General features: G+C 47.9%; 1 protein-coding gene across 5 annotated transcripts in view; it reads left to right on the forward strand.

Moving 5' to 3' along the window:
• The first annotated feature begins 5485 nt into the window (after window positions 1-5485).
• The window catches only part of PAK1 (p21 (RAC1) activated kinase 1), a 125596-nt gene continuing 103542 nt past the window's right edge, over window positions 5486-27539 (forward strand). For 3 of the 5 annotated variants that reach the window (XM_054164561.1, XM_054164562.1, XM_054164564.1), the window contains exon 1: window positions 5767-5885. The gene's annotated coding sequence lies outside the window, so the exon portion shown is untranslated. Of the gene's footprint in view, window positions 5542-5766; window positions 5886-27539 lie in introns of those variants that run through there. The other 2 variants (XM_054164563.1, XM_054164560.1) reach the window with 2 other exon arrangements.

Genomic DNA, 27539 nt, shown 5'->3' on the forward strand with positions numbered 1-27539 from the left:
GAGACACACAAGGCTTCCAGAAGCAAATAATCACTTGTGGCTTCCCTAGTACTCACCCCAACTTGCTGACTGCTCACCAGAGCACTGAGTGCTCTTAGCTGTCTCCATGCAGTTTCCTGGCTAAAGGAGATCTGGAATGTGAAAGTGTATTCATCATTAGAGGTTTTGCCAGATTCCAGGACTTCAGTGAAGCAGGAAGAGGTGATTTAAAATTGAAATGGCATGAAGATTCCTCTGAGTTTTCAGTCAGCTATAGGGTAACTTCACCAACAAGAAAGTAACCCTTCTGGACAAAGGGAATTATTTGGCATTTAAAAAACACAAACAGGTATCAGTTTGTAGTTACTGTTGTACCAGTACCAGACAGATCCTGACTCTCTACTGTGAGCCTCTCAATAAAGAAATGGAGGCCCAGCTGACAAGTGGGAGCATGTCCAGCACGATGCTCTAACCATTAACCCAGAGTGAAACTGGATATAGCCAAATATTGAGAAATGGTGGTGAATAAGCTGGATTTTTCACTTCATAAAAGTGAAGGACAGTAAGAAGGACACAAAATTGTCATCCAGAGGCAGCTTTGCTACTTGCTTCTTACCACTGTATTTGAACTATTCTAGGCAGAGAAATCTCATCAAACCTTTCTCCAGGATGGTAGGAAATGCACCAGAATGTTAAGCATGCACCAGGTGTAATGTGGACCTTGCATACGTTTGGAGCTGATTCTAGAGTCCTTTATGATGGATGTTACAAGGCATCTAACATCACTTTACTCCATGCTGCTGAGACCTCACCTGGAGTACTGCATCCAAGTCTGGAGCACTCAATATAGGAAGGACATGGACCTGATGGAGCAGGTCCAGAGGATGGCCATGAAAATGATCAGGGGGTTGGAGCATCACTGCTACAAGGACAGGCTGAGGGAGATGGGAGTGTTCAGTCTGGAGAAGAGGAGACTCTGAGGAAACATAATAGCAGCCTTCCAGTACCTGAAGAGAGCCTACAGGAAGGATGGAGAGAGACTGTTTCCAAAGGCCTGGAGTGATAGATGAGGGGCAGTGGCTCAAACTAGAGAAGAGCAGATTTAGATTGGATGTTAGGAATAGGTTCTTTACTATGAGGGTGATGGAACACTGGAACAGGTTGCCCAGGTAAGTGGCTGGGGCCCCATCCCTGGAGATATTCAGGGCTCTGGACAACCTGATCTAGTTGAGGATGTCCCTGCTGACTGCAGTGGGGGTTGGACTAGATGACCTTTGAGGGTCTCTTCCAACCCAGACCATTCTATGATTCTATGGTATATGATTCTATGTAGGATGGGAAGGAACAAGGTGCTGCTCTCCACCAATCAGGTGTTCTGGCCCTTTTGTTATTTTGCTACTTTGCTTTTCTGGCACTAGAACAACCTTGAAATTCACTGAGGAAATGAAAGATTCTTGAGGTATGCTTTTGTGTGTTTGGTTAGACATAATATTTACTGCTGTGCACCACAGATTTGTGTCCGGAAACACATTCCCCACTGCTTCTGACCCTGGACAAAGTAGAGTGAAAAGGAGATGGTTCTGATTTGGAAGTGGTTTGTGACCATTTTGCAGAGCTGTGGAAGAGGGGTGGTGAATCATAGTCTGTCTTCATTTCTTCACACCATTATAACTACATTATTTTGCTGGACTGAGTTCTGATTTACTGGGTGAGAAGCCCCCAGGCAGTAGTATGCTGACCCACCATCACCTTTAGTTCTGCTTGTGCAGAGCTTGCTGTTTCTGCATCTTCACAGTGAGATCTTTGGCTGAGGAGCTTTGTAAATGTGTGTTGAGTGACTACAGGAGTCCTTTTGTCTTTTTTATCTTTTGCCAATCCTTGCCTGACTCCTAAGACTTAAGAGGCTTGTAATTAGTTTTCAAGTCATTCATGAACTCTGGTTTCTTCCATGTAGGCTGAGGCAAATTTGTCTGTAATTACTGGAGCAGATGAAAGGAGTGGACAGATGATTGCAGCTGACTAAGTTGGTACCTCATAACAAGTTACTGTCCCTCAGCTGAGACACAGCTTGTGTGATTTCACATGCTCCTGTCTTCTCCTTGCCCTGTGTCAGCCAAGACATCTGGAGAGTTCACCTGACTGAAGAACAACCAGGAAAAATCTCAGGTAGATCAGTTCCTTGGCCCTTCTATTAGAGAGCTGCACAAATAGCTGTGCTGGTACAGCGCAGGGAGGAGCACAGGAGCAGAGATGCACAGCAGAGTAAGAACTATCAATACTGGTATTGCTGACAGGAAAAGAAATCATCAGGCTGTGCCCTACAGGCAGCTGGACTGTTCATTCTCCTGGGCCTCTGAAGGGGAACAAAATGTGGTTCTTGCATGATCACTGTAAAGTCAACTGTCCAACAAAGCTGGTCTTTGAGGCTGGGGCCTAGTGCCAGGTTTCTTCCCACAGAACACAAGAGACCTTTTTGAGGAGTAAGAAATCCCCTTTCCTCTCCACATACTGGAAAGGGGATATCTGACTTTATCCTGAACACAAGGCAAGGTGGATCCTTTGCCTGATAACCCCCTAAGCACTTTCTCTGCTTTGAGTGCTTAGAGGACAAATAAAATCATCTGCATTTCACTCATAAAGTGATCTACATTTCACTCATTCCTTTCTCAAGCAGTAAATCCTGGTTTGCAGCAGTAGCTCTCTGTCCTGTTCTGATGTTCTTCGTGGACATCCCAAATGCCTCCTTCTCCTTTTGTTTGGGAAATCCCTCTGAAATATCCAGCAACAGTTTCAGAAAAAGGAGTCTGGAGAAGAGAAGGCTCTGAGGAGACCTTATTGTGGCATTCCAGTATCTGAAGGGAGCCTACAAGAAAGCTGGGGAGGGACTTTTTAGGGTGTCAGGTAGTGATAGGACTAGGGGGAATGGATCCAAGCTAGAAGAAGGCAGATTCAGCTTGGATGTTAGGAAGAAGTTCTTCACCATGAGGGAGGTGAGACACTGCAATAGGTTGCCCAGGGAGGTGGTGGAAGCCTCATCCCTGGATGTTTCTAAGGCCAGGCTGGATGTGGCTCTGGGCAACCTGATCTAATGGAGGGTATCCCTGCCCAATGCAGGGAGGTTGGAACTGCATGATCCTTGAGGTCTCTTCCAACCCTGACAATCGATTCTCTGAGTCTTGTAATTTGGGTAGATTCAGGAAACTGTAAGTATTGTAATCCCAGCATATCCCTTCGAGATAATCTCATTAGGATTCTGCAGTACTACAGGGCAGGACAATAGTGAGATGTAAGAATCCAGTTCAGAATGCTTTAGTGAGATCTCTTGGCAGTGGATACACAAAGATTTAAGAAACAGTTTTTGAACTGAGTTAGGCTGCATGTAGATAAAGTAATTTTTCACCTTGAAGTGGCTTTAAAAGCACCTATTATCAAAGTGGTGGCTATTTCATGCTGCTTTGAGTACCTTTAAACATCACACTAGCTGTATATGGAGCAGGCCTTAGGTCAACCACTGCAATTACCTTCCACAGCCATTCTCCAGGTGGCTGAAGGAATGTATTTAGTAAAACACCTTGTCAAACAAGGCACATTGATGTGTATTTTGGACTGATTACTTGCCTGGGCTTCAAGGTTTATTTTTCAGGTGATCAGGGTACATCCATGTTTCTGCAAAGGCTTTGTGATTTTGAGGATGGTACAGAAGGAAGCTAATCTCCAGAGCTCAGTTCAGGGCTGAAGGGTAACTGGTTTTAACTCCAGCTTTGATGGTGCCTCTTCTGTGGATCCAACATCCAGGCTGAGCTGCACTGGTTTCTCTTCAGTTCCACCCTAGCAATCACACAGGCATAGCTCCCATGTAACTGGGGGATTCTTAACACAGGCTAATGGTGGCTCCCCTTTGATGGGAAGTGACCAATATACTGTCTTGTACTGACATGAGCACCTTCACACTGCACTCAAATGACAGGAGCTCATGCAGTAAGGTTTTGAATCCAATTTTAAATTAATCCAAGAGGGAAGTAATTAGAAGTGTGCAGCCCCCCAGCTGGCTGAGCTGACAAGGGCTTGTAGTCATAGGACGAGGGAGAATGGCTTTAAACTGGAAGAGGGTAGATTTCAACTGGAGATTAGATAGAAATTCCTTTAGCGTGAAGGCAGTGAGACACTGGAACAGGTTGCCAAGGAAGTTGTGGATGCCCCCACTGTGAAAGTGTTCAAGGTCAGGCTGGACAGGGCCTTGAGCAACCTGGTCTAGTGGAAGGTGTCCCTGCCCATGGCAGGGGGGTTGGAACTAGATGATCTTCAAGGTCCCTTCCAACTCAAACCATTCTATGATTCTGTGACTGCAACCAGCTCTGTTGCAGCCCCACTCTCCCTTCTCTCCCCAGACTCCCATTCTCACTTCCTCCATTTGTTTATTTTTACGAGGTTAATTTTCTGCTGGTTTAGCTCCCAAACAAACTTATCACAGGAGCTGATAAAGGCTGGGACAAGGCAGAAGGACACGGTGGCGGCAGTGCAGTCTCAATGTGCCCTGTGTAGGCACGCAGTCTGGTATAAAAGGCATGTCTGGGGTGGTGACCGGCATTATTTGTCTCCCTTTTGACTCTATCTACCTGCTTTACTCAACATTCACTTCTGGACGTCTAGACACCGTGTTCCAAGTGCACAACCTCACCATGCCCATGCTCTGCTCTTGAGAGCAGAGTGTCTGTGCCACTCTTTTCCTCCTTCAGCACAAGCACCGAGCTGAAAACTCCTGTGAACTCGGGGTAACAAGTTTCCAGCGAGCTCTGGATCCCAGGGAGAGCAAACAGCCGCATCCCTGCAATATAAGGAAGGTATGGACGTCTCGGCTTGTGCAACACAGGAGCAGGGCAGAGCCCGTTTTAGTCTTGCCTTTTTTGGCTCTGCCCGCACGTAGCCCTTAGCAGCAAGGAGCCGGCGCAGCGATAGCACCGAGGGACAGAAATGAAGTCGTGCCAAGAGTGGGATTGCCGGTGATCCACTCCCCGCGATCCTAGCTCCGCTGATGGCGTGATCACGAAAGACTTCCACGTCCCAGGCCAACGCCGCTCACTCGCTCGCTCCCTCCCTCTTTTCCCTCCCTCCCTCTGCCCTGCGAAGGTGCCGGGCTCCAAGCAGCAGCCAGCCTCTGCCACAGCCTGCACTTCCCAACAGCCGGAAGCAAGCTCTGGGGTCCAAACCTGCACCATTACGAAGGTACCACCCCAGCACCCCCAAACTTTTCACCCTAAGCCAGCCAGCAGCGATGCTGCGCCCCGACACAGGGGAGCCCGGGGCTCCCCCGCACCGCCCCGTTCCCGAAGGAAGCCGGGAAGGTCCTGCCCCTCATCCCCGGCTCCTACCCCCGCCGTGCCCGGCTGCCCACCTTGGAGGCGGGGGGCTGCGGGGCGGGCCCCCCCTGAGCCAATGGCCGCGGTAAGGCGGGCGAGGGGGGAGGACGGACGGAGGCGGTGCCGGGCCCACAATAGGGGCGGCGGGAGGGAGGCAGCCGGGAGCGGAGCGGGGAGCCGGGCAGCACCTTGCGGCGGGCGGAAGGTGAGACTTGCCGGGCCGGGGAGGGGATTTCCTCGCTTCTGGTTGTATAGCCGGGACATTTGCGAAGGGCTTGAGCGGTTGGGGCTTTCCTTTCCTTTTCTTTTAGGAGCAGGGTTCCGAGCCCGGCTCCCCCCTGTTCTGACTCCCCCCTCTTGCTTATCCCCTCCTGCCTCCCCCCCCGCCCGTCCTCCCTTCCTCCTCCTGTCTCCCTTCCTCCTCCTGCCTGCCTTCCTTCCCCCTCCTGCCTCCCCTGCTCATTCATTTAACAAAGGGAGTTGTCTTCAGCCCTCGGGGGGGAGCCGTTTGGAGCCGCACGTTTTGGGGGTCCCGGGCAGAGGTTTGAGGTAAGAATCGGGGCTCAGCCCAGAGTTTCTGCTGAGCATCCCGGTCCTGGCTTCGGCTGGAGGGGTGGGCGCTTTGGGCAAACACAAAGACTTGAGGAGCTGGACCCTTTGGTGGGCGATGGGGTGATGCAGCCCTGGGCTTTGTGTGGCTGGTGCGCAGGGATGGAGAGGTGGGAGCGTGGCTTTGAACTCCCCCTGCCCGTGTGTGTTGGAAGCGGTGGATTTTTTGCTGTTAAAGTACTTAAAAGCAAAGCTGAAGTTAGGATCGTGGGATAACTCAGATTGGAAGTGACCTCGGGAGGTCACTAGTCCAGCCTCTGGCTCAAAGTGGGGGCTCCGCTCTGGGGAGTGGGTAGTAGTGAAGTGACATCGTGGGATAGGTGGCACCTTTGGGCGCTCTCCTGGGCTTCCGAAGGAGAGGCATCATCCGCAGGACGAGCCCTGGGGGGCAGTTAACGCTTCTCTCCTCCTCTGTGGATGGAAATGCCCCAACCCACAGCTCTCCACGCCTGCAGTACCTCTTCTTGCTGCTTTTGTTATCCAGAGGGTTTAAAATTCGTGATCGCTGCGAATAGCTGGCTCCTTCCGTGTGTGTGTCATGGTGCATCTGCTCCTGCTGAGCGTTGCTTGATCCTGATTCCCACATTACTTCCAGGAGTTTTTACTTGAGGAGCAGGATTTATAGATTGATGTCAAAACGTGGCTCTTTGCAGGGTACCTGTTAGCAGCTGGAAGGCATGCACCTTATGCCGTGATGAAATGTGATGTGTGTGTCTGTGTATATGCAACAACAACTGTAAAAGCTGTTTAGGCAGGCAAGCTTTCCAAAGTGAAAGTGGGTACTGGGCGAAATGGCTGTGTGGCGCACAGAAGGAGTGTTTGTTCTCTCTGCTTGCAATTACTCTTTGTACAGTGACTCATAGATGCCTTTCACTGAACCACCTCCCCTTTCTCCGTACCTGGAGTTTCCTGGCATTGCTTGCGCACATCACCTGGCAAAGCAGGGAGCATCTCCCCGGCTGCTGCTCCAACATCTCGTGGTGTGGGGGTGTGTTAATTTCGCTCACGGCTTGTTAGGGTAAGGCTGGAAAACCTCCTCCTCGTGGAGCAGTTTGTCTGTGTGTGTCCACTGGATGCTTAGAAATTGCTTTTCCCTGTGTGTGTTCTGTGGATAAGTCAGAGAAGTGAGGCTCATCTCTGCACGGAGAGCAGAAAGTAGGGTGGAAATGTAAACGTCTCTCAGTAATGAAGCTGTTTAACTGTGGATTGCTCCTGTCTTGGGCCACGGGACAGAATTTTTTCTTAGCTGTACTGAATAACAAAGCTGGAGTTTAAGACTAAGCTGGGCAGGTATTTAGGCTGAGCCCTGTGGGGATCGACCAGCTTCTTTACGTGAGGTGCTATAACTACCATTCTTTGACTTGGAAATGAAAGCCAAAAATAAAACTGAAGAGGAGAATGCTCTTGTAGCGTGACAGTGGGAATGCTTTGAGTGGTTTTGGGGAATGGAATATTGTGTTCTCTGAATGTTCCTCAGAGGGCAAAAAAAGAGTAGGGAAATGCAAGGCTTTTGGTTCGTGCTCCTCTGTGCCTCACAGGGATATTGGAAGAAACGTGTGACAAGTCCTGCATTGCTTCCACAAGTGAAACTACATTACTTGCTGGTTGTGTTTCTGGCTGCCTTGCTTGTGCTGGATTAAAACTCTTTTTGCCCAAGGGATCAAAGAGCTGCTTGATTGCTGCTGCTTCTGGTTTGTCCTTTTCCAGGTCTCAACTCTCTTTTACCTTGTCTTTCAACTATGACAACAAGTTACTGAATTTCACCTGGTTTGCTAACTAGTGTTTTATTTTCTTTTTTCAAGTATGAGCTAGCTGCAGTGTGGCTTCTTCCCTTCTTTCTCCCCTTTGTGCACCTGTTTTGCTTCCTCAGTATGGGAAGCTTTGTGATTTCAAAAGCTAGTTGTTATGATACAGATCCCTCATATCCTTAAGAGTATACAGAACCACCTAGAGCTGAAACAGACTTTTCTCAGTGCCAAAATACAGAAATGATGCATAACTCCACCCTTGAAGTGATCTGGGTTTACAGTTCATCTTGTCAACAGTGGATAACAGAAGCAAACTGACTTTGTAAAGGATCTGACCACTCTGTGTGAGGAGGTACAAGAAACAGCCTGAAACCAGGTGACTGGATCCAAAAGGTTTATTTCTTTAAAGCCTCGTCAGTAGGTTAACCCTTTGACAGGTACAAGAAGATCTCTTGTTGGCTTTTTACTTCTATGGGAAAACAGAATATTGTGTGCCAGAACTGTGTGGTGTGAAAGAACCTTTTTCTCTGCCTAGCAAGGAGTTGAACTAAGTTTTTTCAACCTGGTATCTTGGTCTATATAGGAGTTGGGTAGACTGTAGGCAGACTGAGAGAGTTGGAGTTGTTCCGTCTGGAGAAGAGAAGGCTCTGAGGAGACCTTGTTGTGGCCTTCCAGTATCTGAAGAGGGCCTACAAGAAAGCTGGAGAGGGACTTTTTAGGGCGTCAGGGAGCAATAGGGTTAGGAGGAATGGAACAAAAATAGAAATGGGTAGGTTCAGATTGGATGTTAGGAAGAAGTTCTTCACTACGAAGGTGGTGAGACACTGGCACAGGTTGCCCAGGGAGGTGGTGGAAGCCTCATCCCTGGAGGTTTTGAAGGCCAGGCTGGACATGGCTCTGAGCAACTTGATCTAGTGTGAGATGCCCCTGCCCATGGCAGTGGAGTTGGAACTAAATGATCCTTGAGGTTCATCGAACCCTAACAATTCTATGATTTTATGAGTGTATGTTCTTCTTATCATAGAATCATATAATAGAACGGTTTGGGTTGGAAAGCACCTTAAATTTCATCTAGTTCCAATGCCCCTGCCATGGGCAGTGACACCTCCCACTAGATGAGGTGCTGGTCTTTGTACTGACTTGCTTAAGCAGAGAACAATTTGTCTAGTGTGTGACTCTTCTTATGCACTTGCAGCTGGTAGAAACTGCTTTGCAACCCTGTTCCCAGGGATGGGAATGGCTGGGACTGTCAGTGGACACTCACGTAGCTCATAAGTCACTGTGATCAGTTCTTCTCTTCTGAGCATGAAGCATGTGATGCTCTTTAGGAATGAATAGCTTAAAAATGCCTGAATGTCTGACCCTGTCTATGCTAAGCAGGCTTTTACTCAAACTTAAGTCCCAGCTTGGAATTCCTGAACTTGGGTGCTGCTGTGCACAACACATGTAGATGTCATTGATGTGGCTGTGAGGGGTAGTGCTCAATGCAGACACTAGTGATGACTCTTCTGTATTTGTGCTCCTCAAGCACATCCTCAGAGCTGTAGATGGGAGTGGTTTGGCCCTTCAATGCTCTGTCTCCTTTTTGGCAGGTAGTAGTGGGCTGCATGTCAGAGTTTCAGGGCTTTGTGGAATTTGTGCCATGCTTGGAGCTGAAAACATAGAATGGTTTGGGTTGGAAGGAACCTTAAACATTATCTAGTTCTGACCCCCCTGCCACAAGTAGGGACACCAGGTTGCTAGAAGCCCCTTCTACCCTGGCCTTAAACCCTTCCAGGGAAGGGGCATCCACAACCTCTCTGGATACCCTGTTCCAGTGCCTATCCACCCTCATAGTGAAGAAATGGATCCTCAGAGCTGAAAAGGTCTCCCCAGGCTCCCAGTATGACCAGTAGAGGAGGAAAGACCTTTTTAGGATGTGGTACATACCATCCTCCAGTAGACACTTAAAAATAGGTCAGAGACTTGCACTCTAAAAGTGCTGATTCCTCTTTGTTGGTCTCCTCTCCCATGCATTAGGTTTTGTGGCAACATGCAGCTGAGAGGAGCTCCACTTAGTCTTCTCACTGTGGAGATGCAGGCAGAAAGCAGTGCTAACAAATCCACTGGCCAAAGCACTGCAGCAGCGGAGTGTTCACAGATTCCCTTCATTTTAGCACTTGCTTGTTGGGGTGGGGAAGGGGAAGCAAAAAAACAAAAAGACATCTGATTAAGTGCATTTCCAGGGGAATGTGGAGGAACAAGTAAAAGCATTCAGTTCTGGTTTAGGTACTAAAACGCTTGTGTTGAATTGTCTGGGCTCTTCAGACTGGCAAGCGTTCTGGTTTCCAGTCGTGTCGCTAACGATGGCCTTTCTCATCTTTACATCTAGTCTGAGATGCAGGTTAAACAGTAACTTCCCTTTCATGGTTTCTTTCCTCCTCTGGTCTTTGGACCTGCTCTATAGCCAGTTTATTTCACCCTTAAGCTGATATAACTGCCTTAAAGTCAGCCTATTTCCTACTTCCTGTCTAGAATCGGTGAAGTATAGTGGTGGTAAATCGGGCATTCTTCTGCCATCACAGGTTTTGAAATTGGAGGAGAAAAAAGAGGTAATAGGATGGAAGGAAGCTCCTAATTTGGGAATAACAGCCCAAACCAGAACACTGCAGAAGTGGTAAAGAAATAGTTGGGATCACAAAGGCCTTTGGTAGGGAAAATTACCATGTGAGAGGCAGTGTGTGCAATGTATTGTGACCAGCTTGAAGCGTATGACCTCTACCTGCAAACATCTCCTTGATCTAGGTGGGCCTGTAGCTGTGTGACTAGAAGTAAGTCAAGTGACAGCTATGTTCTGCATGTAAATGGGATGTAAAGCCTTGTTCCATGCCTGTTTTGATCTTCTTTTTCCTTAGTTTGTTCATTCCTGTAATCTAAATGGAGAGTGGGGAAGGAAAGGAATTGCTGTTCATGTTCTCTGTGTGTTGGGCCTGGGGGAATCATCCAAGTTTGCTTTAAGATGTCGTCATCTGTTCTTATGGGTTGAATGTTCATAGAATTTTGGAATAATTTGGTTTGGAAGGGACCTTTAAGGGTCATCTAGTCCAATCCCCCTCTCCATGAGCAGGCGCGTTTTCAACTAGAGCAGGCTGTGTGGAGCCCCATCCAAACTGACCGTGAATGGGATGGGGCAAGTTACAATGTGTTGGTCTGTGGCTTAGTGCTGATGGCATTTGAGAAATTCACAGATGGCAGCAGAGAGAAGGAAAATCCAACACAGAAGGCTAGGAGTCAGTTTGAAGGAGTGGCACTCAAAAGGTGTCACAGCAGTGCTCTCGGGACCTTGAGTTTCTCTACGCATCGGCAGGGCTTTGAGCTATCCATTCTCTTAATGACTCTAAGTGGCAACACACAAGTATTTCAGCTGATGCCTCTTCCAAGATGAAGCACGTTTCTCAGGGTTTATGTTCTATTCATGAAATAGAAGCTGGAGTGAGGAATATTTGTATTTGAACTGGTGGCTTGCTTCATGTGGTTTCCCCTCCTTTACATACAGAGAGCTTAGCGTAATGCGAAATACCTTATCACCTCTTGAGCATAAAGAATTGCCACTGTAGATTATTTGCTGCACCTACATACTCCCAAATGCTCTGTGGGTTTTAAAATACAAATAGCTTGGCCACTTAACCCAAACTCCTCTGTAGAAAGAACAGAGAACTCAGGTTTAATTTCTCCAGCTGTATGTAAGTGAACATTATGCAATTCCCCCAACAAGTTAAACTCAAAGGCTTTGTGCCAGGATGAATCTATCATTTGCCTTTAGTAGGTATTTCAAGAATGTCTTATTTCAGTTGTGCTGTGGAGAGGCTAGAAGTCACAGCTGAACGTGGAATTTGTGTGCCTCTGTAGTTCAGACTTGTTTGGGATGAAGGAAAAGCTGATTTCCTTCAGCAGCAGAAGGGGAGGAATATCCCAACCCCCCCTTTCTCAACCCCGTCTGCACTGCTGAAGCTCTGAGATTCATTTCAGCTCAAGGCCCTCTGCGAGGTGCAGTCTGTGTTTGAAGCTTTTACTGTGTTGAAGTGGAGGAGGAAAGAAACCCAAGGCCAGGCTTATAAAGTATCCTTTGTTTTCCTGGTTCATTGAACTGCTCACCTGAGTCTGGATTCTGGTGTCCGTTCACAAGAGAAGGTCGACTGAACAGTGAGATAACGGCTGCGAAGACCAGGGAGTGCCCCAGCACAGAAAGGAATTGGCAGTGAACAGACACATCGGGATCTGAAATGCAATATTGATTAGCTCATTAAAATTAATAAGACATTCAATTATAAAACTCCTCATTACATTTAGCACTTCTTCTGGAAACAGAACGATTTATATGTCCTCATCCTTTCAGGAATACCTCATTCTTATGTCCTTTCCCTCTACGAGCCATGCAAGGTGTTGGCTCTGACTGGAGCTCAAGTTCACCTGTTTTATTTGTTAAAACATTGCTTTAATAGGCCACTATTTTTAACAGACTGGGAGATGCAGTCGCAGGGTTATGTACCAAAAGGTTGCTTTAATTGAGAGTGATCCAAATTAGTGCATATTTGGACTAAGATTTGTGTTTAGGGCCAAAAATGGAAAGGCAGATATTCACACATTGACTAAGTTTTAGCGGCCCGGATCTGTCTCAAAACAAAGCACACAGAAGGGAAACCCTTTGATTCATGCTCAGGAGCTCAAGGAAGTTCATTAGAGGGCTGCATCAAGAGGATTATGGCCAGCAGGTCAAGAGAAGTGATTCTTCCCCTTTACTCTGCTCTTTTGAAACCCCACCTCAAATACTGCATCCAGTTCTGATGTCCCCAACACAAGAAGGACACAGAGCTGTTTGAGTGAGTCCAGAGGAGGGCCACGAAGATGATCCAGGGGCTCGAGCACCTCTGCTATGAGGTCAGGCTGAGGGAGCTGGGATTGCTCAGCCTGGAGAAGAGAAGACTGGGGGGGACCTTAGAGCTACCTTCCAATACCTGAAGGGATCCTCCAGAAAGGCTGGAGAGGGACTTTAAGTATGTCTAGTGACAGGACAAGGAGGAGCGGTTTTCAGCTGACGGAGAGTAGGTTTAGACTGGCTCTTAGGTTTAGACTGGCTCTTAGGAAGAAGTTATTCAGTATGAGTGTGGTGAGACTCTGGAATAGGTTGCCCAGGGTGGTTGTGGATGCCTTCTCCCTGGGGCTGTTTAAGGCCAGGTTGAATACAGTCTTGTGCAATCAAATCTAGTTTTTAGGTGTTCCTGCTCATGGCAAGGATGTTGGAGTAGATGGTCTCTGAGGTCCCTTCCAACCTAAGCCATGCTATGTTTCTATGACATTGGTTCATTAAAAAAAAAAGGAAAATTGTCACATTTTCCCTAATTCCTAAGAGATATCTATATGGTAGCCTCCAAAATAAAGGAATGTGATTTTTCATGCCACAGATCTAATTGCCTCGTGGAACCTTACATGATTTAGAGCTGGATTTCTGACATGAATCCTTGTCCTTTACTAAGTACTGCATTTTGTTAAGTAATACCTTTAATAAAGGATTTGCTTGAGAGGGTTTGAGCCTCTGGACTCATGGCACTTCTTTCTGAAATGAGAAATTGCCCCAGTAATGCTCAGTTGACATGCAGGAGGGAGTCTGGAGGAAGATGAAGACCTGAAACAAAGATCCTGGAATGACCGAGTGGATGGCACTTCTCATGGATATGGCCATTGCTAATTCTTTTTTTCCACAGAAGTTTGATTAAATATAATTGCCAGGTTGCCCAGGAGAGCAAACTCTCCTGTTTAACCACCAAATATTAACCACAAGCTTATAGTTTGCATCCCTGGTTTGCCCTTGCCGTTGACTCATCACATCATCAGTCCCTCTCTGGATTAGGATGTGAGTTCAGTTTCCACGTTGCATCTCTGACAGCAGATCACAGCAGATTGCAGATGATGGACAACAGAACGGTGGACAGCAAGTTGACAATAAGCCAGCAGTGTGGTGGCCAAGGGGGCCAGTGGTATCTTGGGGTACAGCAAGAATAGTGTGAGCAGCAGTTTGAGGAAGGTTTTCTCTCCCCTCTACTCTGGAGGGGAAAGTACTCCACATCTTGAGTACTGTGTCCAGTTTTGGGCTTCCCAAGTTGAAGAGAGAGAGTCCGGTGGAGGGCTACAGAGATGATGAGAGCACTGGAGCATAGCCCTTGTGAGGAGGGGCTAAGAGACCTGGGGCTGTTCAGTCTGGAAAAGAGAAGACTGAGAGGGTATCTTGTGGGATTGGACTGAATGGCTGTTAAAGAGCCCTTCCAACTCAATGCATTCTATGATTGTGTGATTTTGCTCAATGCTTATATCTAAAGGGCAGGCGTCAAGAGGATGGGGCCAGGCTCTTTTGAGTGGTGCACAGCAGCAGGACAAGGGGCAATGGGCACAAACTGGAACACAGGAAGTTCCATCTAAACATGGGGGGAAAAAAATATTTCCTGTGAGGGTGCCAGAGCAGTGGAACAGGCTGTCCAGAGAGGGTTGGTGGGTCTCCTTCTCTGGAGAGATTCCAAACCCACTTGGATGTGATCCTGAGCAACCTGCTCTTGGTGACCCTGCTTTATCAAGGGGGCTGGAGTAGATGGTCCCCAGAGGTCCCTTCCCACCCTCACTGTTGTGTGATATTAAGAGACAAGTTTTGGGAGCTGAAGCCAAAGGAGTGGCCTTGAAATGAATGGTGATAATGCCCCACAGCTCTTCACCAAAACCTCCCACCTTTTGGTAATCACAGTAATTGGTGAGGTTCTTTGGTAAAATGTGTGCATGTGGTGGGTGTATGTCAAGGTGTTCGATGTTTTCTGTTAAGCACCAAGATTCTGGAGATGTGAAACACATGGAACAATCTGTGCCATCTAAAGGAGACTTCTCCCACTCCTATCCAAGGAAAGAAATGACAGAATTTGATCCAAGTGTGCCTCGAAGGCTTCCACATTGAGATTTAATCACGCAGGGTTGGCTTGAGCTTCTGGTTCCTAATTTTTTTGGGGGAGGGAAGTGAGGCTATCTACTGCAGCTTAACAATAAGTCATTAACATTGTAACTTAATTCTCCAAAATCACTGCAGTCTTCACAGCCTTAGAGGCTTCACTGAGCAGCCTTACAGAAAGCCACAGAAGTTTTGGTGGGAGGAAGGAGAGGGACAGGTATTGTTGTCACAGCTAGGTTGATCTAATAAAAACCCTGTCTTAAGTTCTGCCTCATCAAATTTCTTCATGTTGCATCAGCCTATATGTCTGGTAAAGATTTCAGTCTGTTACATTTATGTGTCTTAAAAATTCTTCCAGGCAGTTTTGACTCCCTTGGTAGCAGAGAGAATGATTAAAAAGGCTGTACAAAATGCACAGAAAGCAGCAGGAGTCTCATCCACTGCCTAAACAGTATGAAAGAGGAGGGACTAGAACTGCTTCTCCAGGCCTGCTTCAATCCCTTGCTTATGTTCCTAAACCAGATTTGAAGAGCATGAACAAACTGTACCTGACGTTTTTATCTTGGTGAAGCTGTAACCTCTGGTGTCTCTCACTTCACATCTGGCAGCCCTGACAGTCATAATAAATTTCACTTGTAGTGTATGTGAACTAACTTCTGTATCCTTCCTGTTTGTTTGGCTGCTTTTCTCTGTCTCCAATTCTTACTTAGAGCTCTTAAAGCCTTGTTTGTTTGTCTGCCTTTTGCCTTTGTTCATCTCCTGCCCGTCTTTCCTTTCCCTGGCCACCTCTAAGACTGATGAGAAACAGCCATAGAATGGTTTGGCTTGGAAGGGATATTTAGAAATCATCTAGTCCACACCCTCTGCAACCAGCAGGGACATCTTCAACTAGAGTAGGTTGCTCAGAGCCCCAAACAACCTGAGCTGGAATGTTTCCAGTGATGGGGCTTCTACCACCTCTCTGGGCAACCTGGGCCAGAATCTTGCCATGCTCAGTGTAGGGAAATGTCTTCCTTCTGTCTAGACTGAATCTCCCTTCTTTCAGTTTAAAACCATCATCCTTTGTCTTGTCACAATAGAACCTGCTAAAAAGTCTGCCTCCATCTTTCTTATAGGCCTCTTTTAAGCACTGAAAGACCAGATTAAGGTCTCGCTGTAGGCTTCTCTTCTCCAGGCTGAACAACCCCCAACTCTCTCAGCTTTCCTTCATATCCAAAGTGTTCCAGCCCTCTGCACCCATGCCAACAGATTGTTGTCCTTCATATGCTGAGGACTGTAGAGCTGAACCCAGCACTGCAGGTGGGGTCTCAGCAGAGCAGAGAGGCAGAATCCCTTCCTGCTGCTTATGCTGCTTTGGATGCAGCCCAGGACACGGTTGGCTTCTGGGCTGTGAGTGTACAATGTCAGCTCCTGTCCAGTCCTCATACATCACATCTGTGATCCTGAAGATACCAGACAAACACAAATGAGCAGCAGGGAGGTCAAATATTTTGTCCTCCATCTCAGTGAGAAGCAACCTCCTCAGGGCTGGGAGGAGAATGGAGACTTGGATATCAGGAGATACATTTGGCTCATTGCCTTCATCTCTGAAGCAGGCAGTTTGGTGATGAGACACAAGGAACTATTTAAATGTGTAGATTACTTTTAGGGTGAGGGTAGGGCTGGGAATGGCAAAAGCAGGACATCCTACAAGGAGCAAAAGAAAAAAACCCAACAAAACAAAACCAGCAAACCACCCAGGATTCCTTCAAAGCTCTCCCAAAAGGCAAAAAGCAGAGCAGAACCAGTGTTTCTTCCTGTGTAGGCTGTCTTTAAATGGAGGCAGACGGTCACAGGTGGTGTTTGAGCTCCAGGTTCAATAAAGGCACATCTTTCAGTCAGAGAAGGCAAAACAGTGTCACTTGCTGGAATTTGAAAACAGTATCTAAATGCCTCAGGGACTCGTCATCGAGTGACTCACTGCTCTGTCACAGGAGGACTCTGGCTTCACATGAAAGTTAGACTCCCTGAAGCAGCACCCTGCCAGCTCATGGTAACAGTCCCCTCTCCCAGACTCGTCTCCAGTTTACTCAGGGTGAAGAGAGGATTTGTGGGGACAGGGCAGGAGAAGGCAAGGGTAGGTTAAGTGGTCAGAAATCTCTCTCTGTCTTCCTCATGGATGTCTGACTGCCAGCTTTTTCATTTGTCCTGTGTCTCCCTGGAATGAGTCCTTCAGATGCAGAAGTGATGAGCTGGCCATATTTGTAAGAATTTAGTCATTTGCTTAGTACAACCAAAAAAAGTCTTCTCTTGTGTGCAGTGTTTTCTTTTGAAGTTATTGGCTACTTCAAAGAAACCCCAAAACCAACCAACCAAAAAAAAATCCCTCCCCAAAACGCCACCAAACAAACAAACCCCCACAAAACCAACCAAGCAGAAAACCCCCAACCATGGCAGTGCTGAAATGATCTCAGCTTGATTTCATTTACCTCCTGCAGCAAATTAGGGAACCGTCAGGGTCATGGATTGTATTTCCCACCCGGCTGTGTTTAATTCACATAGAATCAGTCAGGGTTGGAAGGGACCACAAGGATCATCTAGTTCCAACCCCCCTGCCATGGGCAGGGACACCCCACACTAGATCAGGCTGGCACATCATCAATTTTATTTTACATGCCTTTTGCTTTAGTTTTGTTTTGAAGAGCCAATCCTTTTTAATTGTAGGCAGATCCTGCAAGAGCCCTTCCTGCCTTCTGATCCAGTACTTACTCATCCTGGGACCTACTCCAAATGCCGCCACTGGTGCTTTGTGTGGGCATTTTGTTTCCTTCAAAAAATGTTTCACTGACATGTGGCAGTTTAGGAGGTGATGATGATGGTCATGGAGAGGAAAAGAATCTCACTTGAGCAGCAAGTGGTTCTTTTGCTCTTTGCATCATACCTGTTTGTGTCACCAAGCCTTAAGTTTAGTACTGCAGCAGATGTGTTGTGTTATCTGACGATGTTCAGTTGCTCATTCAATCCCACCCTGTTACTCTGGCTCAGCATTGAGGAGCAGTGACTTCAACAAGGTGATCTCATCTGTTGTGCGGTGTAGTTGTGTTTGAGTGTGAAGATCTGAGATTCTATTCCATCTGCTCTTCCTGTAGCTATAGGCAAATCACCTGAAATCCAGTAGGATGAGCATGTGTCAGCTCTGTGGTCTGTCTTCCTGCTTTCTCATTACTTTATAGAATCACAGAAGTCTTTCTGTTGGAAAAGACCTCTAAGATCATTGAGTCCAACACTGAGTCAACCCAACACCACCATGGCCATTAAGTCATGTCCTAGATTGCCATGCCCACACATTTCTTGAACACCTCCAAGGATCACAGTATCACAGTATAACCAAGGTTGGAAGAGACCCCAAGGATCATCAAGTCCAACCTGTCCCAACAGACCTCATGACTAGACCATGGCACCAAGTGCCACGTCCAATCTCCCCTTGAACACCTCCAGGGACGGTGACTCCACCACCTCCCTGGGCAGCACATTCCAATGGCGAACGACTCGCTCAGTGAAGAACTTTCTCCTCACCTCGAGTCTAAACCTCCCCTGGCACAGCTTGAGACTGTGTCCCCTTGTTTTGGTGCTGGTTGCCTGGGATGGTGACTCCACCACCTCCCTGGGCAGCCTGTGCCAATGCCTGACCAATTTGCTTTCAGGAAAGAAATTTTCCCTGTTATCCAACCTGAACCTCCCCTGGAACAATTTGAGGCTATTTCATCTCCTTTTATCACCTGATACAAGGGAGAAGAGACCAACCTCCACCTCATGCTTCCCTTCTGTGGTGGGGCTCTTGTTAGCCTTGTTTCTGTTTTCACTGGGGTGTGATTGAGGGGAGCAGTGAAATGTGTCTGTATAAAGCACAACCCGTGCTAGTCTCTGCTTACAGACTGCTCGACCTCTCTGTGAGGGCTCTGAATCTAACTTCCTAATGAACTAGTTTGGGAAGAAACAATCTGTGGTTGCCTTTGTGTTCTTCTCGACTAACAGATGAGAAGCTTGTTTGCTTTTTCCCCCCCACTCCCACTACCCCTATCACAAAACTATCAACCAAGGATGTGGCTGTTGGCAGCTGTGTTCCTTTTGATGTGGTCAGCACAAATTAATATTAAAAGCCTAATTCTGATCTTGCATTTTCTCAGAGACTGACTGCATGATGAAAAGGCAGGAGGAGGCTTCTCTCTCCACCTGCTGGGAGCCTGCTCTTTGCTTGCCTGTTTTTGGAGGCTGCAATCAGTGGTTGCAGTTTGACACAGCTGAGGTCATCGTGGCATGCAGCCATCCAAAGTCAAGGGCGCTGTTCCCTTTTGGCACTTGTCGGTGAGCTGACCTGGCACAAAACTCAACAGAGCAACAGGAGTGAACATGGAAGCGGTGTAGTATTAATGATGTAAGGACTGCAAGATGTATGGCTAGATCTGGTGGCTGGTTTCTCAGGGTTAGCTCACAAGTGAGTGCCTTTTTCACTCTTGAAATCTGTCTGCATTGTGGTTCCTACCATGTACAGCTTCTAATTTTGATTATTTTGTTTTCTCTTTCCCTTGTCCCTGAGCTCTTGAAACCTCTAGCACCTGCCCAGTCAGCTTCTGCTGGACTAGCTTATCATAGAATCATAGGGTGCTTTATGTTGGAAAGGACCTTTAAAGCTCATCTAGTCCACCCCCCTTGCACTCAGCGGGGACCTGTATTTGAGAGTCCTCAGTACAAAATGGATTTTGACCCCTTTCTATCTGTTTCTATCTCTTTATGAAATGTATTTGGGAGAAAGAGCCTGATGGAAAATCATGACCAGGCCATGTATTTCTCTGTTCTTAGTGTTACGTTGTTCTGGATCCTCCTTTGACCCAGTGTGGAAGCATAATTGTAATGGGTTGGGGCAGACCCCCTCCCCACCACAGGCAGAAATAACGACTCGGACAAACGGATTGCAAAAGTGATGAAAGTTTAAATAGAAAGCAGTGAATGTTACAGAAAACCCAAAGCGCAGTGACAAAGAAAGATCCCATCCCCACCTGAGGGTGCATCCAAAACCCCCAGGGCTCCTTCTTCCCCCTCCCTCTGCTGGGCTAGTCTCAGCTGGCCAGGCCTGAGACTGCCCATCCCCCTGTGGCCTTGGGCCCAATCAGGCCCATGGCCGGGAGATCTCTCCCCCAGTTACCAAGTCTCGGAGAGGGAAGGAAAGAGGAAGTGCCAGACTCCGCACTGGATCTTATAGTGGTGCAAAGGATTATGGTAGGAAATACACAATTTCCTGTGTCCATCCCTCTGGGCTGGACTTCTGGACACAGGAAGTGAATGCACCAGGGGGGCACCCAGCTCAAACTACAACAATAATGCTTCCCTGCCATGCTGCAGGAACTTCCATGCTTTGCCTGGTGGGTTCATTTGTTAGCACAGTAGAGCACTCTGGGGGATTTTCCCCATCACCTGCATCATGTCTTGCATCCTGCAAGTGTTTTGTATATTCCTGTAATCTTCAAAAGGTGATTCAGAGCTGAAAAGTTGTCTTTCCCCAGCAGGTTTTAAGCTGGGCCCAAACTTCCTGCTGGTGTCCAGCTGGAACTGTATATATTTTTCTAAATCCCAGCCAGAATTAAGTTGCTAATGCTGCTGCCAGTCACACAAAACAATCATTGTTTTGCTGTTCCACCTTGCAGGCCCTCAGCTGGTAGTCAAATTGCTATAGTGCAGGACTCATCTCTTGTACTAATGCTTGGTGGCAAATAGAATAGAATAGAGTAAACCAGGTTGGAAGAGACCTTCAAGATCATCGTGTCCAACCTATCATCCAACACCACCTAATCAACTAAACCATGGCACCAAGCACCCTATCAAGTCTCCTCCTGAACACCTCCAGTGATGGTGACTCCACCACCTCCCCAGGCAGCCCATTCCAATGGGCAATCACTCTCTCTGTGTAGAACTTCCTCCTAACCTCCAGCCTAAACCTTCCCTGGTGCAGCCTGAGACTGTGTCCTCTTGTTCTGGTGCTGGTTGCCTGGGAGAAGAGATCAACCTCTGCCTGTCTGCAACCTCCCTTAAGGTAGTTGTAGAGAGCAATAAGGTCTCCCCTGAGTCTCCTCTTCTCCTATGGAGGTGCTGCGATTCGTTCTCACCTTTCACCCAAACAGTGCTCATGAAGGCTCCCAGTGAGCATAAAGCACAACTCTGCTGGAGAATTTGTCTACTCTCTTCTGTCATGCAAGTGCAGAGGGCAGAGGCAGAAGCAGCAGGCACAGGGAGGAACAGGAAAAACACATTTCTGGTATAGAATAATGCCACTTTATCTCTGAACACCCTGAAATGTGTACAGGAAGACTTTGGCAACATCTGTGCCTCGGAGCTCATAGCCAAGATGAAAACAAGATGAGAAACTTGCATGTTGTCAGGAGGTGTGCAGCAGGTATTTGGTGAGATCTGCTGGGCACGGAGCAACAAAAGAAAGCTCTGGAGGTTGGTTGCTTCTTTTCTTTCCCTTTTTTCCCCCTGTTTTTCTTTTTTTCCCTCCGAACTTGGGGACATAACTCTCTCAGTAGCCCATGGGTTTCAGTGGGAAGGTTCAAGGACTGTCTTAGCAGCCCTGGAGAGCCTAACCTCGAGAGGAGAAGTGGAGTGTTTCATGTGGTTACAGACTGAAAGATGTGGGTAGGCATCTAGTGGGAATCCAGTAAGCGTGTGGGCGCTTGATTCCCTCGGAAACTGCTGGGATTTGGCACCTAAGCTGGTAAAGTATTTTTAAAAACTCTTAAATATGTTTCTGAAATTTGGGTCTGATGTTGCTAATCGGTGCAAAAGGGTATGAGGGGAGATATTTTGTTTGGGTTGTTCCCCCCCCCCCCACCCCGAAGTAATTGCTGCCTTTGATCCTTGTTCCTCTCTAGCAGACAAGCAGGAGGAAATTGAAGGAAAGTAACAGAAATGACTTTGGGGCTGGAGGGCTTGACGCAAAAGGAAGATAAAAGAGCTCTACACTTGTGGAGTTTTTATAAAATGAGGAGGAGGGCAGGACTGTTTCTGGACTCCTGAAGGGTGTAAATGCCAAGGAATGGAGGGTGTGGAAAAAGGAAACTGTTTTGGTCTCCACTGTGCGAGTGCCTGCACAGAGAGGTAGCTTCACAGCCTCAGAGGAAAAGAGCATTTGCAGTGAGCTTGTGAGTGTCGGTGACAAAGGGTTAAAGTGGATGTGTTATAGAATCACAGAATGGACCAGGTTGGAAGAGACCTCCAAGATCATCCAGCCCAACCTATCACCCATGCCTACCCAGTCAACTAGACCATGGCACTAAGTGCCTCATCCAGTCTTTTCAATTTAGATTTGCTGAAAACTTCTGTCAAGAACTTGAAACTGCTACAAGGTTGGAGAAAAGGTTGTAGTTGTAAAGCCACCTGAATGACAGGAAGCAAATCTGTGATGATTTCACAGTCCAGGACGTGCTGTGAAGAGCAGAAATCACAGCATCACTAAGGTTGGAAGAGAACTCGAGGATCATTGAGTCCAACCTGTCTCCACAGAGCTCATGACTAGACCATGGCACCAAGTGCTACGTCCAGTCCCCTCTTGAACACCTCCAGGGACGGTGACTCCACCACCTCCCTGGGCAGCACATTCCAATGATGAATGACTTGCTCAGTGAAGAACTTTCTCCTCACCTCGAGCCTAAATCTCCCCTGGTGCAGCTTGAGACTGTGTGCTCTTGTTCTGGTGCTGGTTGCCTGGGAGAAGAGACCAACCCCTTCCTGGCTACAGCCACCTTTCAGGTAGTTGTAGAGGGCAATGAGGTCACCCCTGAGCCTCCTCTTCTCCAGGCTAAACAACCCCAGCTCCTTCAGCCTCTCCTCACAGGGCTGTGCTCAAGGCCTCTCCCCAGCCTCGTTGCCCTTCTCTGGACATGTTCAAGTGTCTCAATGTCCTTCCTAAACTGAGGGGCCCAGAACTGGACACAGGACTCAAGGTGTGGCCTAACCAATGCAGAGTACAGGGGCACAATGACCTCCCTGCTCCTGCTGGCCACACTATTCCTAATGCAGGCCAGGATGCCATTGGCCTTCTTGGCCACCTGGGCACACTGCTGGCTCATGTTTAGGCAGCTGTCAGTCAGCACCCCCAGGTCCCTCTCTGTTTGGCAGCTCTCCAGCCACTCTGCCCTCAGCCTGTAGCTTTGCATGGGGTTGCCATGGCCAAAGTGCAGCACCTTGCACTTGGATTTGTTGAATGCCATCCCATTGGACTCTGCCCATCTGTCCAGTTGGTCAAGGTCCCTCTGCAGAACCTTTCTACCCTCTAACTGACCAACATCTGCTCCCAACTTGGTGTCATCTGCAAACTTGCTGATGACTGACTCAATCCCCTCATCCAGATCATCAATGAAGATGTTAAAGAGTATGGGGCCCAGCACTGATCCCTGGGGCACACCACTAGTGCCTGGCTGCCAGCTGGATGTGGCACCATTCACCACCACTCTCTGGGCTCAGCCTCCAGCCAGTTCCTAACCCAGCACAGAGTGCTGCTGTCCAAGCCACGAGCTGACAGCTTAGCCAGCAGTTTACTGTGGGGGACGGTGTCAAAGGCCTTGCTGAAGTCCAGATAGACTACATCCACAGGCCTCCCCACATCCACCAGACGGGTCACCTGATCATAGAAGAAGATCAGGTTGGAGAGGCAGGACCTGCCCTTCCTAAATCCATGTTGGCTGGACCTGAGCCCTTGGCCCTCCTTCAGGTGCACAGTTATTGCCGACAGGATAATCTGCTCCATCACTTTCCCTGGCACTGAGGTCAGGCTGACTGGCCTGGAGTTTCCAGGTTCCTCCATCCGACCCTTCTTGTGGATGGGGACCACACTGGCCAGTTTCCAGTCATCTGGGACCTCCAGTGAGCCAGGACTGGAGGAAAAGGATGGAGAGCGGCTTGGCCAGCCCAGGGGTAGCAGGGAAGGTGCCTGCTTCAGTACTTCAGCCAGGGTAAAAGCATTTAAATTTGCAGTTGTTTGCACCTTGGATTGCCTGGCATGGATTAGGGCCATCTGTTTCTCTTGAACTGGGGAGCCCACAACTGGACACAGCACATCCATCAGGATATGAATATTAGATGCGTTAGGATATAACCCATTAGGATTAGGGTACCTTGGGGAGTGCTTGAGGACAAAAGTGTAAGAAGGTTACTTGAAGTTGATAAAGCCATAGCAGAGAATATAAAACCTTCACTGCTGAAGGCATTAGCAACATTCCCACACCAAGTGGGAATTTTGTAGCAAATAGATCAGAGAAACTAATTTGAGATTAATGCAAAAGGAAAATTAGACCACACAGACAAATTAGATGTCAGTAAGTCACCAGGGCTGGATGGCTTTCAACCAAGAGCCCTGAGGAGCTCGACTGTGAAACTGCAGAACTGCTGGCCAAGCTGTATCATTTATCACCTCAGATGGCTGCTGTGCCAGAGGAGTGGGGAGCTGCCAGTGTAATTCCCACCTATGAAAGCTCTCTAGAGAGAATCCTGGGAACAGCACACCAGATAGTAATGCCATCAGGAATGGAAGGGTCTGTAACAAGGATCTCTGGAGACACAGAGAAATGTTCACTCTTGGGGAAGAGTTGAGTGTGGCTTCGGAGAAATGAAAATCCTGCTCCTCTAACCCTATGAAGTTCTGTGAGGTGTTGGAAACAAAGGGCCAAAGTGGATGCAATAAATTTAGGTTGTCAGAAAAATTCTGTCAGGAACTTGAAGCTGCTGCGAGGTAGGGGACACAGTCTCAAGCTGCGCCGGGGGAGGTTTAGACTCGAGGTGAGGAGAAAGTTCTTCATTGAGCGAGTCGTTCGTCACTGGAATGTGCTGCCCAGGGAGGTGGTGGAGTCGCCGTCCCTGGAGGTGTTCAAGGGGAGATTGGACGTGGCACTTGGTGCCATGGTCTAGTTGTGAGGTCTGTCGAGACAGGTTGGGCTTGATGATCCTTGGGGTCTCTTCCAGCCTTGGTGATACTGTGATACTGTGGTTGGAGGAAATGTTGTAGTTGTAAAGCCACATGGTCATGGATTGACTTGAACCTGCTGCTGCGTTTCAAACCACTGCACACATGAATAATAGGAGGTAAAAAATCAGGGGTGATTTCACTTTGCAGGAAGGGGAGGGAAGCATCACTACAGCAGCAACCAAAAAAGCCACTGTCTTCACCAGGAAAGGGATGAAGAGGATAATTTTGCTTTGGTACAAATGCCTGATACACCTGCATCTTCTGTGGGATGTGCAGTTCTGGTCTCCACAGCTCCAGTGACACAGTGGCACTGCATAAAGTCAGCTAAAAGGGGCAAAAACATGGACTGCCTTCCAAGGAGAAGATCAGGTGGCTGGGACTCTTCCTTTTGGGACAGTATCACAGTATCACCAAGGTTGGAAGAGATCTCAAAGATCATCGAGTCCAACCTGTCACCACAGACCTCACAATTAGACCACGGCACCAAGTGCCACGTCCAATCCCCTCTTGAACACCTCCAGGGACGGTGACTCCACCACCTCCCTGGGCAGCACATTCCAATGATGAACGACTCTCTCGGGGAAGAACTTTCTCCTCACCTCGAGCCTAAACTTCCCTTGGCACAGCTTGACACTGTGTCCCCTTGTTCTGGTGCTGGTTGCCTGAGAGAAGAGACCAACTCCCTCCTGGCTACAATCCCCCCCTTCAGGTAGTTGTAGACAGCTATAAGGTCTCCCCTGAGCCTCCTCTTCTCCAGGCTAAACAACCCCAGCTCCCTCAGCCTCTCCTCACAGGGCTGTGCTCAAGGCCTCTCCCCAGCCTTGTTGCCCTTCTCTGGACACATTCAAGTGTCTCGATGTCCTTCCTAAACTGAGGGGCCCAGAACTGGACACAGGACTCAAGGTGTGGCCTAACCAATGCAGAGTACAGGGGCACAATGACTTCCCTGCTCCTGCTGGCCACACTATTCTTGATACAGGCCAGGATGCCATTGGCCTTCTTGGCCACCTGGGCACACTGCTGGCTCATGTTTAGGCAGCTGTCAATCATCACCCCCAGGTCCCTCTCTGTCTGGCAGCTCTCCAGCCACTCTGACCCCAGCCTGTAGCTCTGCATGGGGTTGTTGTGGCCAAAGTGCAGCACCTGGCACTTGGATTTGTTGAATGCCAACAAATGGGATGGAGGGAAAGAGGTAGTTAAGGCCTCATCCCTGGAGATATTCAAGGTGAGACTCAGCAGGGCTGTGGGCAACCTGACCTATTTGAGGATGCTGACTGCAGAGGGGGTTGGACTGGATGACCTTTGGAGGTCCCTTCCAACCCAGACCATTTGATGAGGTTTAAATGATAAAATCAGCAGGTGAAGCTGAATATGAAAGATCTTTCAGCTCCCTTTTGCTATTACAACCAGGGAAGTTCTGCTAAAACAAGATGGGCTTTGATTTCAAACCAGATGAAAGAGCAGGTTACAAGTGCAGCGGAGAAGAGTTGCTGCTTTTGGCCTCAGAATAGGTGGAGTTTGGTGTCAGGCTGTGCAGCTGTCGCCCACGCAGGGCAAATCCCACCTGCATTACCTTTGCAAGAGACTCAGCATGACCCTTCCTTTCCCCAGGGCTTTCTTCTGCAGCTTTTCATAGGAAGTGATTAGCCAGGTGGCTGGCAAGCGTTCGACACTCCCTTGTGTGCATGCCCAGAGTCTATTTTTTTGGGTTTTAATTATAAGTGACTTATCCCTCAGAGAAGTGATGAATATTTTTTTTTCTCTTCCTTTTCTTTAAGTGCTGCCTTCAGCAGGGTGTGCATGTGAACCTTATTTTAATTAAGGGTGAGGAATCTCTTTTACATAACTATATCCCAGATTCTCATGAGAGAGTGAAAACAGCCCTGAGGGAGTGGTGAAGAGGCCCGCGAAATCGGTTGCCTCACCAGTGGAAGACCTGATTCCAATCTCTCTCTGCTTCTCTCTACCTGTGGGACTTGCTCCAGGCTGGCTGACAGCCAAAGGGATTGGACTGAGGCAAAGGGACTGTCACCTTACATCTTTGTTTTGAACCATTCATTTGTGGGTCTGAGCAGATACAGGAGTGGATGTTGCAGAACTGCCCGAGGTGGTTGTTCTCGCAGTGGGAACAGCCAAATGGGACACAAATCTGCTTTCGAGCCCTTTCAGCCATGGCTGAGTGATAGATAGCTCAGGTGATTTCTACCCCTGTGCCTGCTGCCAGGGTATTATATTGCAACCCTAGGTTCACCTATCTCCTTGAACAGGAGTGTTGCCATCAGTGTGGTCTCCACCAGCCAGTTGGGCTGCTTTGGGTTTAGTAGAGGTGCCAGTGGGACTGGGTCTTTGAGAGTGAAGACAATTTGGACTGGAAGTCCCAAGCCAACCTTTTAGAGGCTCTTGGATTTGTTTCTGGAACAGGCTGCCCAAGGAAGTGGTGGAGTCACCATCCCTGGAGGGGTTTAAAAGGCATTTGGATGAAGTGCTGACAAAATAAGCCTAATCTTTGTGTACAGGGAGATGTTAGGTTATAGCTGGACTTGATGATCTTAGGATCTTTTCCAACCAGGCAATTCTATGATTCTGAAATGCAATGAACTAAAATTTGTTTTCAGTTGCAAAGCTTGAAAGGGATTTAGGAGTAGATGAGTGAGGGTTTTTTTTTCTGTACAATTAAGAAGGGAAAATCCAGCGTGTGGGCTTGGTCTTTTGCTTGTTTGTTTGTTGCCTCTTTTCTCTCTTCAGAAGAAAGAAACGATAAAGGTGTTGAAACTCAATTGTTGCATTACTGGAAGCAGGGCATGTAAATGAAAGAGGATCTCATTCCCTGTGCACAAAGAGAAATCTGAAAAACAAACCACAAGCTCTGTGAAGATGCTAATGAAGTT

Source organism: Dryobates pubescens, chromosome 10 (genome assembly GCF_014839835.1).
Source record: "Dryobates pubescens isolate bDryPub1 chromosome 10, bDryPub1.pri, whole genome shotgun sequence".
Lineage (NCBI taxonomy): Eukaryota > Metazoa > Chordata > Aves > Piciformes > Picidae > Dryobates > Dryobates pubescens.